An 18,036-nucleotide genomic window follows, 5' to 3' on the forward strand; every position below is an offset into this window, starting at 1 on the left:
AGGCAGGATGTGAAAGCCGCCTCCCGAATCGGGCCTAGCGTATGCGCTGCAGCCTGCTCTAGAGTTACCCCCGCCCATCGAGTGAGCCAAGATGGCGCCTGCATCCTGTTTCCGCATAGTGACGCATGTATCCGCCACCCGCTCCTACCAATCGAAATCCTGTATACGCGATACTAGCCTAGAAGCTTATTGGTTGTTAATTGTGTATAAAAGGTCTTACCCGGACGGGGTAGGGTGAGACAGCCCACAAGGAGCCGTGCCTGACGGCCACATCGAGGCTGCTCTCCCACGAGGCGCCGTGCCCCGTGTGGGAACCAGTAACACAGAATGTTCATCTAGCTGTAGTAAAGGGCTTGCTTTCACAACTGCCGTGTGGTTCGAGTCGTGATTCATGACCAGGTTAGTTCGCGCAGTCTGCATCTCTCTCTCTCCTTCCCTGTTTCCCCTCGCCGGCCGGGAACCGGGGACCGAGCGGGGCAGCGCCGGACAAGTGGTGGCCCGTACGGGGAAGCTCCTCCTCCTGCCTCGCTCTCGACGGTCCCTCTGTGAGGAGAGCAGCGCTGCGCGTCGAGCTTACGGCGGACTTCCCGCGCCTGATCAACGCGAGAAGGTGAGTGCATCTTATTACATGATAGTTAGGGCCCGTGGGTTTTCAGGTGACCCCGGGGGACTCGGAAGAGCTCTCCGAGTGACTGAAGTATAGTGCCGACTGCAATCATGGGGCAGTCCGGAAGTTCACCTCTCTTAGCTCCCTTAAAGAACCTTTTGAAACAACGGGGTATCTCGGTCAGGAAAAGCTCCCTTCAGCGTTTTCTTGATGATGTTGATACTTTTGCCCCTTGGTTTGCCTGCACCGGCAGCCTTAGCCTACCCTCTTGGATGAAGCTCGGTCGCGACATAGACCGAGCGCGCCAGACGGGCGTGTGTATGGACCCGATTCTAGTACCCATATGGGAGACCGTCCGTGCGGTCCTTGAACTAGAATCGGCTACCGGCCTAAGCCCGTCCTCTGTCTTGCAAGAAGCACGGTGCGCGCTCCAAGAAACCCAGTCAGTTTCGTCAGCGGACGGCTCCTGTAAGGGCAAACCGCCGGAGTCCAGTGACTCTGACTCAGAGTCAGATAGCGATACTGACGAGAAGGCGGAAGCATCCCGCTAATTGAGTGGGAGGAGCCTCCCGCCACACCCGTGCGGCCTTCCGCCCCGCCAATGTCTACCGCTGCACCCCCAGGGACACCCCAGCTCCCAACTGACGCCTTGGGCGGTCCCACCAAAGGACCTTGCCGAGAGCTCCCTCTAGTGGCCATGCCCAGTAATGTAATTATCCTTTGCTGCCAGACCCGGAAAACCCCGATGGGTCGGTCAGGGGAGGGGCAACCTTTGCCGTACCCCCCCGCCCGAGTATACAGGCCCTCAGGACCCCCTTGCATGCCATTCGACAACACAGGATCCGATCAAATTCGTGCGTCCCCCGGCTCAGCAGGACTGGACCTCTGTGCCACCTCCAGACTCGTACTAACCCCCTCCATGGGTGTCCAGTTAGTAGGGACCTCCTTCAAGGGGCCCTTACCGGCTGGTACTGTAGGGCTCATATTGGGAAGAGCATCCACGGCCCTGAAAGGATTAACAGTTATACCAGGACTTGTAGATTCAGATTTCACAGGCCGTGCCCAAGTTATGGTTCAATCTCAGCGGGGCACCTTAGTCATTGCAGAAGGTGATAAGCTGGCGCAGCTCCTGCTCTTACCCAGCTTACATGCAGTCTTTCCAAGCAGAATCAGACAGAGAGGGGAAAAAGGGTTCGGATCCAGTGGAGCGATTTTTGAGGGACTCCATATGTCCCTGGAGTCTCGACCTATGCTAACCATTAAGGTGCAAGGCAGATCTTTCTTGGGCCTGCTCGATACAGGGGCCGATCGGTCTATCATAAGACAACAAGAATGGCCCCCCACCTGGCCAACGAGCAGGGCGGAAGAGCCCATTAGAGGAATAGGCCAAATTTCAGCGCCCATGCTCAGTGCAGCTGCCCTTCATTGGGCCGATGAAGAAGGACACCAAGGCAGTTTCCAGCCTTATGTATTAGCCCTGCCTGTGTCTTTGTGGGGAAGAGACATTCTGACCCAAATGGACGTTACTTTAATTAGCGGCTACTCCCCAACCTCTAAGCGACTGCTAAAAGAAATGGGGTATACCCCCGGCAAGGGTTTAGGAGCTTCACTGCACGGACGTGCGGAGCCTATACAAGCTGCCCCCAAGTCTGACAGACGAGGCTTGGGTTTTTCATAGGGGCCACTGAGGAGAGATTCCCACCCACACCTATAAAACTAAAATGGAAAACCGAGGCTCCGGTGTGGGTGCCTCAGTGGCCCTTGCCACAGGAAAAACTTGCAGCGTTGCACGCCCTAGTATCAGAACAACTAGAAAAGGGCCATATCGCCCCTTCCACGTCACCGTGGAACACCCCTATATTCGTAATAAAAAAGAAATCTGGTAAATGGAGACTGCTACATGATCTAAGAGCTATTAACGATTGCATGGAGCCTTTAGGGCCCGTTCAGATGGGACTGCCCCTCCTCTCGGCATTACCGGAGCACTGGTCGATTTTCATCATAGATCTGAAAGATTGCTTCTTTTCTATTCCGCTCCACCCTGAAGACACCCCTAAGTTTGCCTTTACTGTGCCCTCTAGTAATCAAGAGGAGCCCTGTCAACGCTTTGAATGGACAGTCCTGCCCCAAGGCATGGCTAATAGTCCTACCATGTGCCAGCTGTATGTCGCTGCGAAGCTAGCTAGCACTCGGCAGCAGTTCCCTCAAGTGAAAATCATCCATTATATGGATGACATTCTCTTAGCCCATAGAGACACAGATCTTCTTAAAACAGTTTTGTCACATTTAGTCCTTAGTCTTAGAGAAGCTAACCTAGAGATTGCCCCTGAAAAAATCCAAATGACTGACATTACCACTTTCCTGGGGGCGAAAGTCGCACCCACTCATGTTTCCCCCCAAAAGGTGTCTCTCAGGCTAGACAATATACACACTCTCAATGATCTACAAAAACTCATGGGGGATATCAATTGGATCCGTCCATACCTAAAAATACCCAATGTCAAACTAACACCTTTGTTCGACCTGTTGAAGGGGGATTCTAATATAAACTCACCTCGAAGCTTCACTCCAGAGGCAAGGCGAGCACTATGCCAGGTGGAACAGGCGCTCAGTGGCGCTGCATTGAAGAGAATAGACCCTGATGAGCCTTTTGAAGCCTGCGTGCTGCCGACAGAATTACAGCCCACTGCGGTACTGTGGCAGCGGGGGCCGCTGCTCTGGGTCCACCCTGGAGTTTCCCCCAAAAAAGTCCTAGAGCACTATCCTACAGCGGTTGCAGACTTGGCCCTAGAATGCATTAAAAGGGCTGTGCAGCATTTCGGTCAGCAGCCCAAAAATCTCAGGGTGCCTTATTCTTCCCAGCAGCTTGAGATACTCACCGGATGCATAGATCAATGGGCCATTCTCCGGTGTACATTTCTTGGTCCCATTAACAATCAGTTCCCTAAGGCTCCTCTCTTGCAGTTTGTCACCCGGCACCCAGTGATTTTTCCCAAAGTAACCTCTCCTAGGCCACTAGCAGGCGCCCCCACCGTATACACGGACGGCTCCAGCTCTGGAACAGGGGCGTATTGTGTGGAGGGGGACACTCCTAAAACAGTGCTCTTCCAACCACAAAAGCCTCAATGGGTAGAACTGCAGGTTATCATTGCAGTCCTGGAAAGCCTTTCCGAGCCCTTAAATGTCGTCTCGGATTCTGCTTATGTTGTGAACTCTGTACAAATTTTAGAAACGGTGGGCATTGTTAAACATTCCTCTACAGTAAGGACGTTCTTTGCCAAACTACAGGAGGTTATATGGACCAGGGCAACACCCTTTTTACATAACCCATATTAGAGCCCACACAGGTTTGCCTGGCCCTATGGCCCAGGGGAACCATAGCGCAGATGTAGCCACTCGACAGCTGCACATCTTTCCGACGCTGGTACCGTATCAACAAGCCCGAGAATTCCATGCCAAGTTTCACATCAATGCAGGTACCCTAGCTAAGCGGTTCAGCATACCACGTGCAGCTGCTCGAGATATTGTCCGAGCCTGCAACAATTGTGCAGAGCAGAGAGCAGTCCCCTCGGTTGGGGTCAACCCTAGGGGTCTCACCCCAGGGGATACTTGGCAGATGGATGTCACTCATCATTCAGAGTATGGTAAGATCAAGTACTTACATGTGTCGGTGGACACATGCTCCCAAGTTTTATTTGCCTCTGCTGAACCAGGAGAAAGAGTCTCCCACGTCATTGCACACTGCCTTGCTGCATGGGCAGCTTGGGGTAAGCCAAAGACGTTAAAGACGGATAACGGGCCTGCCTACACTAGTAAATCCTTCCAAAAATTTTGTGACAACATGGATGTCCAATTAAAACATGGCATCCCCTATAACCCTCAGGGGCAAGGAATCATTGAAAGAGCGCACAGATCTCTCAAAGACTTGCTTAAAAAACAGAAAGAGGGTATAGGCCACGGCCTGTCCCCAAAAGCTCGACTGTCTGTAGCCTTGCTCACATATAATTTTTTAAACGAAAATTCACAAGGAATGACACCTGCCCTGCAACACACCACCCCGAGTCCTCCGCATAGAGGTCTAGTCCGTTGGAAGGATGTCCTGTCGGGGCAGTGGAAAGGCCCTGACCCGGTGCTCAGCTGGGCCAGAGGCTCTGTTTGTGTTTTTCCCCAGGAACCAGGACGTCAACCAGTGTGGGTTCCGGAAAGACTGGTGAGAACCGTGACATCACCTGAAGAAGCCAAGGAACAGCTGTCAGAAACGCCAACGAATATACAACCTGAACCATTAGACCAAGCCTCCGACCCTGCTGATGATGGCGACGACCGACAAGACGATAATAGTAGGACTGACCACCCCGCGGTTGCCCAAAAAGAGGATCGGTAACTCTGTTCTTTGCTCTCCTATAGCAATCCTTCTAATCTGCCTTTTTCTTTTTAGTGGAACTACGAGTCCTTCCCCCTCACCAATGACACACTGATCCTCTCTTTTGCTAACCTCTCTGTCAAGGTTGTCAACACCACAGTTGCGGCGAATGCTACTTGTGAAACTGGTAATGGCGAGTTAAGTAAGGGAGTCTTGCTTGAATTTCTTAACGTTACAGGGAAGAGCCGCCAGTCTTGTGAAGGGATCTTGAGTAAAAAGGAGACTCAAAGGTGCCTTTTCCTTCCAGGGCTTGCTCCTACAGTCTGCAACCGTTCCAAAGACCCGGATGCCTCGCCGCCCCGCTATCCTAGTGTATCGCCCAAGTTATGTCTGGCTCCCCATCAAGGCAACCGACTGGGTTGGCCCTGTTTCTCAAGTTGTTTCACTTAACAATATCCCCTTCTCTAAGTCTAGGCGTCCAAGAGGCATAAAAGAATGGCTATCGAATGCTGCCAGTGTAGCTTCCTCTTTGTTTGTCCCAACGATTGGGCAGGCTGTGCTACAAGCATGGACAGATCGGCAGCTCGCCATAACGATGGAAACGGTAAATGGCTTGGTCAACCTTACCCGAGACGTGCTACGCCGCCACAATCAGATGCTGAACTTAAATTTCCAGGCCATTCAGAAACTCCAAGCGGAGATAGATGAACTTGGACTGGAAACAGATGGACTCTGGAGAGTGCTTCAGCAAACATGTGACACCCGGTGGCTTACGGTTAAACTCTGTGTCACTCCTGTCAGGGCCAACGTGACCGGAAGCATTTCCAGAGTCTCTGATTGGCTGAAAAGGTCATATTTTCCTGAATTTGTTAATCTCTCCCAACAGGTGGAATCTAGTTTAGACACAATTGGGGGGATCAAGTTAAAACCCGTTAAAGTCGATCTCTCCGGGTTAGGCGAGGTTCTACAGAAACTATTGCACAGTGTTTCTTCCTGGTTCTCTTGGCCCAATTTAACTAATTGGATCCTCATTGCAGTGGGATTATTGGTGGGATTAGTCGTTGTTAAATGTTTGCTAGAACGCCTGTTTCAAGCGCAGCAGCAATTGCGTGTTACCACTATGATGGCTATGACTCCCACCTCTGTTACCCCCGATAGTGACCGATTTATTAACCATACCCCTTCCTGGTCGCCTCAGGTGGGGCGCTTTGGAGCAAAATTTGTAGCGAATCGCATGGCTGTTTCTCGGGTGTAAAAGGCGACACCAGTAGTCATAATTTTGTCTCAGGTGGGTCTCTAGGGCAGAGTCCTAGTTGTGGCCAGACTGGACCCTAGCCATTGCACAGAGACACCTAGTGACACCCCCGACTCTGGTTACTGCTGTTCCTGCCCCCGTCGTTGTTCCCCAGTTGCCAGGCAAAGCACTGCAGGGAGAGTCACGTTGCTTCCAGCTTACGGACTCTCCGGTCTCCATATGACGTGAGCATTCTGGTTGGTGCTAGAGGCTCCGCCGCTGGATGGCTGAGGCCTAGTCCAGACTCCCCAAAGCACCAAAGAGGTTGTGAACCATTTGGGTTCACGGGAGCACGCTCATCACTGGAGACACTGGGTCAAAAATAAATAAGAAAGGGGGAGATGTGGAAAGCCGCCTCCCGAATCGGGCCTAGCGTATGCGCTGCAGCCTGCTCTAGAGTTACCCCCGCCCATCGAGTGAGCCAAGATGGCGCCTGCATCCTGTTTCCGCATAGTGACGCATGTATCCGCCACCCGCTCCTACCAATCGAAATCCTGTATACGCGATACTAGCCTAGAAGCTTATTGGTTGTTAATTGTGTATAAAAGGTCTTACCCGGACGGGGTAGGGTGAGACAGCCCACAAGGAGCCGTGCCTGACGGCCACATCGAGGCTGCTCTCCCACGAGGCGCCGTGCCCCGTGTGGGAACCAGTAACACAGAATGTTCATCTAGCTGTAGTAAAGGGCTTGCTTTCACAACTGCCGTGTGGTTCGAGTCGTGATTCATGACCAGGTTAGTTCGCGCAGTCTGCATCTCTCTCTCTCCTTCCCTGTTTCCCCTCGCCGGCCGGGAACCGGGGACCGAGCGGGGCAGCGCCGGACAAGTGGTGGCCCGTACGGGGAAGCTCCTCCTCCTGCCTCGCTCTCGACGGTCCCTCTGTGAGGAGAGCAGCGCTGCGCGTCGAGCTTACGGCGGACTTCCCGCGCCTGATCAACGCGAGAAGGTGAGTGCGTCTTATTACATGATAGTTAGGGCCCGTGGGTTTTCAGGTGACCCCGGGGGACTCGGAAGAGCTCTCCGAGTGACTGAAGTATAGTGCCGACTGCAATCATGGGGCAGTCCGGAAGTTCACCTCTCTTAGCTCCCTTAAAGAACCTTTTGAAACAACGGGGTATCTCGGTCAGGAAAAGCTCCCTTCAGCGTTTTCTTGATGATGTTGATACTTTTGCCCCTTGGTTTGCCTGCACCGGCAGCCTTAGCCTACCCTCTTGGATGAAGCTCGGTCGCGACATAGACCGAGCGCGCCAGACGGGCGTGTGTATGGACCCGATTCTAGTACCCATATGGGAGACCGTCCGTGCGGTCCTTGAACTAGAATCGGCTACCGGCCTAAGCCCGTCCTCTGTCTTGCAAGAAGCACGGTGCGCGCTCCAAGAAACCCAGTCAGTTTCGTCAGCGGACGGCTCCTGTAAGGGCAAACCGCCGGAGTCCAGTGACTCTGACTCAGAGTCAGATAGCGATACTGACGAGAAGGCGGAAGCATCCCCGCTAATTGAGTGGGAGGAGCCTCCCGCCACACCCGTGCGGCCTTCCGCCCCGCCAATGTCTACCGCTGCACCCCCAGGGACACCCCAGCTCCCAACTGACGCCTTGGGCGGTCCCACCAAAGGACCTTGCCGAGAGCTCCCTCTAGTGGCCATGCCCAGTAAATGTAATTATCCTTTGCTGCCAGACCCGGAAACCCCGATGGGTCGGTCAGGGGAGGGGCAACCTTTGCCGTACCCCCCGCCCGAGTATACAGGCCCTCAGGACCCCCTTGCATGCCATTCGACAACACAGGATCCGATCAAATTCGTGCGTCCCCCGGCTCAGCAGGACTGGACCTCTGTGCCACCTCCAGACTCGTACTAACCCCCTCCATGGGTGTCCAGTTAGTAGGGACCTCCTTCAAGGGGCCCTTACCGGCTGGTACTGTAGGGCTCATATTGGGAAGAGCATCCACGGCCCTGAAAGGATTAACAGTTATACCAGGACTTGTAGATTCAGATTTCACAGGCCGTGCCCAAGTTATGGTTCAATCTCAGCGGGGCACCTTAGTCATTGCAGAAGGTGATAAGCTGGCGCAGCTCCTGCTCTTACCCAGCTTACATGCAGTCTTTCCAAGCAGAATCAGACAGAGAGGGGAAAAAGGGTTCGGATCCAGTGGAGCGATTTTTGAGGGACTCCATATGTCCCTGGAGTCTCGACCTATGCTAACCATTAAGGTGCAAGGCAGATCTTTCTTGGGCCTGCTCGATACAGGGGCCGATCGGTCTATCATAAGACAACAAGAATGGCCCCCCACCTGGCCAACGAGCAGGGCGGAAGAGCCCATTAGAGGAATAGGCCAAATTTCAGCGCCCATGCTCAGTGCAGCTGCCCTTCATTGGGCCGATGAAGAAGGACACCAAGGCAGTTTCCAGCCTTATGTATTAGCCCTGCCTGTGTCTTTGTGGGGAAGAGACATTCTGACCCAAATGGACGTTACTTTAATTAGCGGCTACTCCCCAACCTCTAAGCGACTGCTAAAAGAAATGGGGTATACCCCCGGCAAGGGTTTAGGAGCTTCACTGCACGGACGTGCGGAGCCTATACAAGCTGCCCCCAAGTCTGACAGACGAGGCTTGGGTTTTTCATAGGGGCCACTGAGGAGAGATTCCCACCCACACCTATAAAACTAAAATGGAAAACCGAGGCTCCGGTGTGGGTGCCTCAGTGGCCCTTGCCACAGGAAAAACTTGCAGCGTTGCACGCCCTAGTATCAGAACAACTAGAAAAGGGCCATATCGCCCCTTCCACGTCACCGTGGAACACCCCTATATTCGTAATAAAAAAGAAATCTGGTAAATGGAGACTGCTACATGATCTAAGAGCTATTAACGATTGCATGGAGCCTTTAGGGCCCGTTCAGATGGGACTGCCCCTCCTCTCGGCATTACCGGAGCACTGGTCGATTTTCATCATAGATCTGAAAGATTGCTTCTTTTCTATTCCGCTCCACCCTGAAGACACCCCTAAGTTTGCCTTTACTGTGCCCTCTAGTAATCAAGAGGAGCCCTGTCAACGCTTTGAATGGACAGTCCTGCCCCAAGGCATGGCTAATAGTCCTACCATGTGCCAGCTGTATGTCGCTGCGAAGCTAGCTAGCACTCGGCAGCAGTTCCCTCAAGTGAAAATCATCCATTATATGGATGACATTCTCTTAGCCCATAGAGACACAGATCTTCTTAAAACAGTTTTGTCACATTTAGTCCTTAGTCTTAGAGAAGCTAACCTAGAGATTGCCCCTGAAAAAATCCAAATGACTGACATTACCACTTTCCTGGGGGCGAAAGTCGCACCCACTCATGTTTCCCCCCAAAAGGTGTCTCTCAGGCTAGACAATATACACACTCTCAATGATCTACAAAAACTCATGGGGGATATCAATTGGATCCGTCCATACCTAAAAATACCCAATGTCAAACTAACACCTTTGTTCGACCTGTTGAAGGGGGATTCTAATATAAACTCACCTCGAAGCTTCACTCCAGAGGCAAGGCGAGCACTATGCCAGGTGGAACAGGCGCTCAGTGGCGCTGCATTGAAGAGAATAGACCCTGATGAGCCTTTTGAAGCCTGCGTGCTGCCGACAGAATTACAGCCCACTGCGGTACTGTGGCAGCGGGGGCCGCTGCTCTGGGTCCACCCTGGAGTTTCCCCCAAAAAAGTCCTAGAGCACTATCCTACAGCGGTTGCAGACTTGGCCCTAGAATGCATTAAAAGGGCTGTGCAGCATTTCGGTCAGCAGCCCAAAAATCTCAGGGTGCCTTATTCTTCCCAGCAGCTTGAGATACTCACCGGATGCATAGATCAATGGGCCATTCTCCGGTGTACATTTCTTGGTCCCATTAACAATCAGTTCCCTAAGGCTCCTCTCTTGCAGTTTGTCACCCGGCACCCAGTGATTTTTCCCAAAGTAACCTCTCCTAGGCCACTAGCAGGCGCCCCCACCGTATACACGGACGGCTCCAGCTCTGGAACAGGGGCGTATTGTGTGGAGGGGGACACTCCTAAAACAGTGCTCTTCCAACCACAAAAGCCTCAATGGGTAGAACTGCAGGTTATCATTGCAGTCCTGGAAAGCCTTTCCAAGCCCTTAAATGTCGTCTCGGATTCTGCTTATGTTGTGAACTCTGTACAAATTTTAGAAACGGTGGGCACTGTTAAACATTCCTCTACAGTAAGGACGTTCTTTGCCAAACTACAGGAGGTTATATGGACCAGGCAACACCCTTTTTACATAACCCATATTAGAGCCCACACAGGTTTGCCTGGCCCTATGGCCCAGGGGAACCATAGCGCAGATGTAGCCACTCGACAGCTGCACATCTTTCCGACGCTGGTACCGTATCAACAAGCCCGAGAATTCCATGCCAAGTTTCACATCAATGCAGGTACCCTAGCTAAGCGGTTCAGCATACCACGTGCAGCTGCTCGAGATATTGTCCGAGCCTGCAACAATTGTGCAGAGCAGAGAGCAGTCCCCTCGGTTGGGGTCAACCCTAGGGGTCTCACCCCAGGGGATACTTGGCAGATGGATGTCACTCATCATTCAGAGTATGGTAAGATCAAGTACTTACATGTGTCGGTGGACACATGCTCCCAAGTTTTATTTGCCTCTGCTGAACCAGGAGAAAGAGTCTCCCACGTCATTGCACACTGCCTTGCTGCATGGGCAGCTTGGGGTAAGCCAAAGACGTTAAAGACGGATAACGGGCCTGCCTACACTAGTAAATCCTTCCAAAAATTTTGTGACAACATGGATGTCCAATTAAAACATGGCATCCCCTATAACCCTCAGGGGCAAGGAATCATTGAAAGAGCGCACAGATCTCTCAAAGACTTGCTTAAAAACAGAAAGAGGGTATAGGCCACGGCCTGTCCCCAAAAGCTCGACTGTCTGTAGCCTTGCTCACATATAATTTTTTAAACGAAAATTCACAAGGAATGACACCTGCCCTGCAACACACCACCCCGAGTCCTCCGCATAGAGGTCTAGTCCGTTGGAAGGATGTCCTGTCGGGGCAGTGGAAAGGCCCTGACCCGGTGCTCAGCTGGGCCAGAGGCTCTGTTTGTGTTTTTCCCCAGGAACCAGGACGTCAACCAGTGTGGGTTCCGGAAAGACTGGTGAGAACCGTGACATCACCTGAAGAAGCCAAGGAACAGCTGTCAGAAACGCCAACGAATATACAACCTGAACCATTAGACCAAGCCTCCGACCCTGCTGATGATGGCGACGACCGACAAGACGATAATAGTAGGACTGACCACCCCGCGGTTGCCCAAAAGAGGATCGGTAACTCTGTTCTTTGCTCTCCTATAGCAATCCTTCTAATCTGCCTTTTTCTTTTTAGTGGAACTGTGGTAGCGCAGGAGAGTGGTCTTTGGGGCCTGTGGCATCATCCCCCGACCCTGGCCCCATTCTCTGCTGGGTCTCCCGCCTCTCCTGTGTTTTTCACTCGTACCCTGTCTCTAGGTCTCCACCACCTGCCTTCTGACCCTCCACAAGCTTCAACGAGTCCTTCCCCCTCACCAATGACACACTGATCCTCTCTTTTGCTAACCTCTCTGTCAAGGTTGTCAACACCATAGTTGCGGCGAATGCTACTTGTGAAACTGGTAATGGCGAGTTAAGTAAGGGAGTCTTGCTTGAATTTCTTAACGTTACAGGGAAGAGCCGCCAGTCTTGTGAAGGGATCTTGAGTAAAAAGGAGACTCAAAGGTGCCTTTTCCTTCCAGGGCTTGCTCCTACAGTCTGTAACCGTTCCAAAGACCCGGATGCCTCGCCGCCCCGCTATCCTAGTGTATCGCCCAAGTTATGTCTGGCTCCCCGTCAAGGCAACCGACTGGGTTGGCCCTGTTTCTCAAGTTGTTTTCACTTAACAATATCCCCTTCTCTAAGTCTAGGCGTCCAAGAGGCATAAAAGAATGGCTATCGAATGCTGCCAGTGTAGCTTCCTCTTTGTTTGTCCCAACGATCGGGCAGGCTGTGCTACAAGCATGGACAGATCGGCAGCTCGCCATAACGATGGAAACGGTAAATGGCTTGGTCAACCTTACCCGAGACGTGCTACGCCGCCACAATCAGATGCTGAACTTAAATTTCCAGGCCATTCAGAAACTCCAAGCGGAGATAGATGAACTTGGACTGGAAATAGATGGACTCTGGAGAGTGCTTCAGCAAACATGTGACACCCGGTGGCTTACGGTTAAACTCTGTGTCACTCCTGTCAGGGCCAACGTGACCGGAAGCATTTCCAGAGTCTCTGATTGGCTGAAAAGGTCATATTTTCCTGAATTTGTTAATCTCTCCCAACAGGTGGAATCTAGTTTAGACACAATTGGGGGGATCAAGTTAAAACCCGTTAAAGTCGATCTCTCCGGGTTAGGCGAGGTTCTACAGAAACTATTGCACAGTGTTTCTTCCTGGTTCTCTTGGCCCAATTTAACTAATTGGATCCTCATTGCAGTGGGATTATTGGTGGGATTAGTCGTTGTTAAATGTTTGCTAGAACGCCTGTTTCAAGCGCAGCAGCAATTGCGTGTTACCACTATGATGGCTATGACTCCCACCTCTGTTACCCCCGATAGTGACCGATTTATTAACCATACCCCTTCCTGGTCGCCTCAGGTGGGGCGCTTTGGAGCAAAATTTGTAGCGAATCGCATGGCTGTTTCTCGGGTGTAAAAGGCGACACCAGTAGTCATAATTTTGTCTCAGGTGGGTCTCTAGGGCAGAGTCCTAGTTGTGGCCAGACTGGACCCTAGCCATTGCACAGAGACACCTAGTGACACCCCCGACTCTGGTTACTGCTGTTCCTGCCCCCGTCGTTGTTCCCCAGTTGCCAGGCAAAGCACTGCAGGGAGAGTCACGTTGCTTCCAGCTTACGGACTCTCCGGTCTCCATATGACGTGAGCATTCTGGTTGGTGCTAGAGGCTCCGCCGCTGGATGGCTGAGGCCTAGTCCAGACTCCCCAAAGCACCAAAGAGGTTGTGAACCATTTGGGTTCACGGGAGCACGCTCATCACTGGAGACACTGGGTCAAAAATAAATAAGAAAGGGGGAGATGTGGAAAGCCGCCTCCCGAATCGGGCCTAGCGTATGCGCTGCAGCCTGCTCTAGAGTTACCCCCGCCCATCGAGTGAGCCAAGATGGCGCCTGCATCCTGTTTCCGCATAGTGACGCATGTATCCGCCACCCGCTCCTACCAATCGAAATCCTGTATACGCGATACTAGCCTAGAAGCTTATTGGTTGTTAATTGTGTATAAAAGGTCTTACCCGGACGGGGTAGGGTGAGACAGCCCACAAGGAGCCGTGCCTGACGGCCACATCGAGGCTGCTCTCCCACGAGGCGCCGTGCCCCGTGTGGGAACCAGTAACACAGAATGTTCATCTAGCTGTAGTAAAGGGCTTGCTTTCACAACTGCCGTGTGGTTCGAGTCGTGATTCATGACCAGGTTAGTTCGCGCAGTCTGCATCTCTCTCTCTCCTTCCCTGTTTCCCCTCGCCGGCCGGGAACCGGGGACCGAGCGGGGCAGCGCCGGACAAGTGGTGGCCCGTACGGGGAAGCTCCTCCTCCTGCCTCGCTCTCGACGGTCCCTCTGTGAGGAGAGCAGCGCTGCGCGTCGAGCTTACGGCGGACTTCCCGCGCCTGATCAACGCGAGAAGGTGAGTGCGTCTTATTACATGATAGTTAGGGCCCGTGGGTTTTCAGGTGACCCCGGGGGACTCGGAAGAGCTCTCCGAGTGACTGAAGTATAGTGCCGACTGCAATCATGGGGCAGTCCGGAAGTTCACCTCTCTTAGCTCCCTTAAAGAACCTTTTGAAACAACGGGGTATCTCGGTCAGGAAAAGCTCCCTTCAGCGTTTTCTTGATGATGTTGATACTTTTGCCCCTTGGTTTGCCTGCACCGGCAGCCTTAGCCTACCCTCTTGGATGAAGCTCGGTCGCGACATAGACCGAGCGCGCCAGACGGGCGTGTGTATGGACCCGATTCTAGTACCCATATGGGAGACCGTCCGTGCGGTCCTTGAACTAGAATCGGCTACCGGCCTAAGCCCGTCCTCTGTCTTGCAAGAAGCACGGTGCGCGCTCCAAGAAACCCAGTCAGTTTCGTCAGCGGACGGCTCCTGTAAGGGCAAACCGCCGGAGTCCAGTGACTCTGACTCAGAGTCAGATAGCGATACTGACGAGAAGGCGGAAGCATCCCCGCTAATTGAGTGGGAGGAGCCTCCCGCCACACCCGTGCGGCCTTCCGCCCCGCCAATGTCTACCGCTGCACCCCCAGGGACACCCCCGCTCCCAACTGACGCCTTGGGCGGTCCCACCAAAGGACCTTGCCGAGAGCTCCCTCTAGTGGCCATGCCCAGTAAATGTAATTATCCTTTGCTGCCAGACCCGGAAACCCCGATGGGTCGGTCAGGGGAGGGGCAACCTTTGCCGTACCCCCCGCCCGAGTATACAGGCCCTCAGGACCCCCTTGCATGCCATTCGACAACACAGGATCCGATCAAATTCGTGCGTCCCCCGGCTCAGCAGGACTGGACCTCTGTGCCACCTCCAGACTCGTACTAACCCCCTCCATGGGTGTCCAGTTAGTAGGGACCTCCTTCAAGGGGCCCTTACCGGCTGGTACTGTAGGGCTCATATTGGGAAGAGCATCCACGGCCCTGAAAGGATTAACAGTTATACCAGGACTTGTAGATTCAGATTTCACAGGCCGTGCCCAAGTTATGGTTCAATCTCAGCGGGGCACCTTAGTCATTGCAGAAGGTGATAAGCTGGCGCAGCTCCTGCTCTTACCCAGCTTACATGCAGTCTTTCCAAGCAGAATCAGACAGAGAGGGGAAAAAGGGTTCGGATCCAGTGGAGCGATTTTTGAGGGACTCCATATGTCCCTGGAGTCTCGACCTATGCTAACCATTAAGGTGCAAGGCAGATCTTTCTTGGGCCTGCTCGATACAGGGGCCGATCGGTCTATCATAAGACAACAAGAATGGCCCCCCACCTGGCCAACGAGCAGGGCGGAAGAGCCCATTAGAGGAATAGGCCAAATTTCAGCGCCCATGCTCAGTGCAGCTGCCCTTCATTGGGCCGATGAAGAAGGACACCAAGGCAGTTTCCAGCCTTATGTATTAGCCCTGCCTGTGTCTTTGTGGGGAAGAGACATTCTGACCCAAATGGACGTTACTTTAATTAGCGGCTACTCCCCAACCTCTAAGCGACTGCTAAAAGAAATGGGGTATACCCCCGGCAAGGGTTTAGGAGCTTCACTGCACGGACGTGCGGAGCCTATACAAGCTGCCCCCAAGTCTGACAGACGAGGCTTGGGTTTTTCATAGGGGCCACTGAGGAGAGATTCCCACCCACACCTATAAAACTAAAATGGAAAACCGAGGCTCCGGTGTGGGTGCCTCAGTGGCCCTTGCCACAGGAAAAACTTGCAGCGTTGCACGCCCTAGTATCAGAACAACTAGAAAAGGGCCATATCGCCCCTTCCACGTCACCGTGGAACACCCCTATATTCGTAATAAAAAAGAAATCTGGTAAATGGAGACTGCTACATGATCTAAGAGCTATTAACGATTGCATGGAGCCTTTAGGGCCCGTTCAGATGGGACTGCCCCTCCTCTCGGCATTACCGGAGCACTGGTCGATTTTCATCATAGATCTGAAAGATTGCTTCTTTTCTATTCCGCTCCACCCTGAAGACACCCCTAAGTTTGCCTTTACTGTGCCCTCTAGTAATCAAGAGGAGCCCTGTCAACGCTTTGAATGGACAGTCCTGCCCCAAGGCATGGCTAATAGTCCTACCATGTGCCAGCTGTATGTCGCTGCGAAGCTAGCTAGCACTCGGCAGCAGTTCCCTCAAGTGAAAATCATCCATTATATGGATGACATTCTCTTAGCCCATAGAGACACAGATCTTCTTAAAACAGTTTTGTCACATTTAGTCCTTAGTCTTAGAGAAGCTAACCTAGAGATTGCCCCTGAAAAAATCCAAATGACTGACATTACCACTTTCCTGGGGGCGAAAGTCGCACCCACTCATGTTTCCCCCCAAAAGGTGTCTCTCAGGCTAGACAATATACACACTCTCAATGATCTACAAAAACTCATGGGGGATATCAATTGGATCCGTCCATACCTAAAAATACCCAATGTCAAACTAACACCTTTGTTCGACCTGTTGAAGGGGGATTCTAATATAAACTCACCTCGAAGCTTCACTCCAGAGGCAAGGCGAGCACTATGCCAGGTGGAACAGGCGCTCAGTGGCGCTGCATTGAAGAGAATAGACCCTGATGAGCCTTTTGAAGCCTGCGTGCTGCCGACAGAATTACAGCCCACTGCGGTACTGTGGCAGCGGGGGCCGCTGCTCTGGGTCCACCCTGGAGTTTCCCCCAAAAAAGTCCTAGAGCACTATCCTACAGCGGTTGCAGACTTGGCCCTAGAATGCATTAAAAGGGCTGTGCAGCATTTCGGTCAGCAGCCCAAAAATCTCAGGGTGCCTTATTCTTCCCAGCAGCTTGAGATACTCACCGGATGCATAGATCAATGGGCCATTCTCCGGTGTACATTTCTTGGTCCCATTAACAATCAGTTCCCTAAGGCTCCTCTCTTGCAGTTTGTCACCCGGCACCCAGTGATTTTTCCCAAAGTAACCTCTCCTAGGCCACTAGCAGGCGCCCCCACCGTATACACGGACGGCTCCAGCTCTGGAACAGGGGCGTATTGTGTGGAGGGGGACACTCCTAAAACAGTGCTCTTCCAACCACAAAAGCCTCAATGGGTAGAACTGCAGGTTATCATTGCAGTCCTGGAAAGCCTTTCCGAGCCCTTAAATGTCGTCTCGGATTCTGCTTATGTTGTGAACTCTGTACAAATTTTAGAAACGGTGGGCACTGTTAAACATTCCTCTACAGTAAGGACGTTCTTTGCCAAACTACAGGAGGTTATATGGACCAGGCAACACCCTTTTTACATAACCCATATTAGAGCCCACACAGGTTTGCCTGGCCCTATGGCCCAGGGGAACCATAGCGCAGATGTAGCCACTCGACAGCTGCACATCTTTCCGACGCTGGTACCGTATCAACAAGCCCGAGAATTCCATGCCAAGTTTCACATCAATGCAGGTACCCTAGCTAAGCGGTTCAGCATACCACGTGCAGCTGCTCGAGATATTGTCCGAGCCTGCAACAATTGTGCAGAGCAGAGAGCAGTCCCCTCGGTTGGGGTCAACCCTAGGGGTCTCACCCCAGGGGATACTTGGCAGATGGATGTCACTCATCATTCAGAGTATGGTAAGATCAAGTACTTACATGTGTCGGTGGACACATGCTCCCAAGTTTTATTTGCCTCTGCTGAACCAGGAGAAAGAGTCTCCCACGTCATTGCACACTGCCTTGCTGCATGGGCAGCTTGGGGTAAGCCAAAGACGTTAAAGACGGATAACGGGCCTGCCTACACTAGTAAATCCTTCCAAAAATTTTGTGACAACATGGATGTCCAATTAAAACATGGCATCCCCTATAACCCTCAGGGGCAAGGAATCATTGAAAGAGCGCACAGATCTCTCAAAGACTTGCTTAAAAAACAGAAAGAGGGTATAGGCCACGGCCTGTCCCCAAAAGCTCGACTGTCTGTAGCCTTGCTCACATATAATTTTTTAAACGAAAATTCACAAGGAATGACACCTGCCCTGCAACACACCACCCCGAGTCCTCCGCATAGAGGTCTA

This window comes from Choloepus didactylus, chromosome 9 (assembly GCF_015220235.1).
Source record: "Choloepus didactylus isolate mChoDid1 chromosome 9, mChoDid1.pri, whole genome shotgun sequence".
In the NCBI taxonomy this organism is placed as follows: Eukaryota; Metazoa; Chordata; class Mammalia; order Pilosa; family Megalonychidae; genus Choloepus; species Choloepus didactylus.